We start from the raw sequence: 2,104 nt of genomic DNA on the forward strand, positions 1-2,104 counted from the left end.
CTCCTTCTCTTGGTTGTACTGACCCAAAAATTCCATTAACTTTTTTGAGAGCTATAATGATCCCACGAATAATTGTATGGAAGTCTGGTCCTTCAATCTGGATTTATTTAGTGTTAACACTGTAGGAAGGATGATTTCTATGGACTTAGTACTGCAACAGATGCTGTAATATAAACATCATCAAAACATGATTCTCACTCAGCAGGTGCTCACAATATAACAGAAAAAAAGAGCTATGATCCAGTAATGATACTAGTGTTGTAAGTGCAACAAAACAGTTTATAATAAGCTTAAAATCTAGTCGTCTTTGTGCTGTCTACTACAGTCCCCATCCATGGAAATGAAACATCTACTTTAGATGTCGACATATAGACAAACATCAGGAAGACGTATGCTGTTTGGTACTCACAATGCCAATATTTCAAAATCATAAATTTCACAAAAAAAATGACTCGATATTTGTCTTCTTTTGAAAAGAAAGCAAATGAAAAAGAAACAACACTAGACCTTCAATAGAGGTCTAGCCTTACCTCTTGGCAACAATTGGCCAGACGTGAGCTTCAACCGCCTGCATGAATTTCCAATTTGCCACATTCCTTCCTCGCCCAGCTTCATTTACACATGTTACCTGCTGAACTCCTATCGACATTTGAGTTTCCAACTAATCTAGATATTCAATACATATTTTTCTATATCAGTGAATGTTTTTGATTGATATATTTCTATACGATTGCACATAAACTTTACATACTGGATAGTTTGCATAGAATTATGACTTTTATATTATTATCATGTAACTCCTCTTTATTAAGCATTTGCTTTAGGCCATATATTATGTTTTATATACTGTAAACAACTTAACATAGATAAGCAACTCATTATGGATCAAAATTACCTGCTTAGAAATTAAGTCTTAAAGTTTGGAAAAAAATGGCTTATTTGTCTGAGACCACAGAAGGGGTGATTGAATACAGATATTATCCCAAATCTGCCTGATCCAAAAATCTAAATCTAGCCAACCAATCTGCTTTGCTTATTATATATGATTTAACTTGGGTTTTTTTTTAGTTGAGTTACTTAAAAGGAAAAAAAATACTAAACATATATCCAAACTAACCAGATAGGAGTTCATTGTCTCATGAACAAGACAATATAGCTTCACCTCATGTCCATCTCAGATAGCATTCTAAGTGTGCAGAGGTAAGAATCTTGCCCACTAAGTTTCAAAGAATAGGCTCAGAACCCAGTACCATATTTGGAATATTCACCACATTGTTGTTGAATGAATCGACATTATTGTGTGTTCCTGTGAGAAGAAAATATAGTAGAGCATGTGTTTCATTGTCCTAATATAATACATGTATAATGATCTGCATATGGAAATGAGTAGCTATTGCATTTTGTTTTCTGAATTTTATGTTTAAACTGTAAATTTTACATATAATATTAATATTTTATATATCTTAGAAGGACCTATGGGTATATTAATTTTTGATAAACAGCAATTTCCATACACATTTGGAACATAAATTTTGGAAGAATGGCTCCCATAGTGCTGCTTGAAGACCTCTCACTTGTTGGCAAAATAAAAGCTATTTCCCAAAGTATACTTAACCTCTATTCCAATCTAAAAACACAAAAGCAGATACGTGTCAACAGTACTTCAGATAAAGTCAATCACAGTGTTTTAAGAACAAGAAAAATAAATTTCTTAGCAATAAAATAAATGTAGATTAAATTTGAAAGCAAAAGATCATGTTCCAAGGTGTAGTCTATTTCAGCCATTGTTTAGTAGTAATAAATTCACAATATTTATGCCATATAACACTCTCAAATTTAATTTCTATAGGTGATCTTTACTTTATAAATGCATGAAATATTATTAAACTCAATTTTTCAAGACTCCAATCAACCGTGACTTTTTTCATGCAGTTTGTACTTCCCTATTTGTTAGCACCATTCTTTATGCTGCTCACTTCTGTACATTCAGTCATGTTTTGATTATTGTATGTATTTTTTAAAAAAGACATCTGCACTAGCATGTTTATAGCAGCACAATTCACAATTGCAAAGATGTGGAAACAACCCAAGTGCTCATCAATAC

The sequence above is a fragment of the Propithecus coquereli genome, unplaced genomic scaffold (assembly GCF_000956105.1).
Source record: "Propithecus coquereli isolate 6110/MARCELLA unplaced genomic scaffold, Pcoq_1.0 Scaffold190, whole genome shotgun sequence".
Taxonomy (NCBI): Eukaryota; Metazoa; Chordata; class Mammalia; order Primates; family Indriidae; genus Propithecus; species Propithecus coquereli.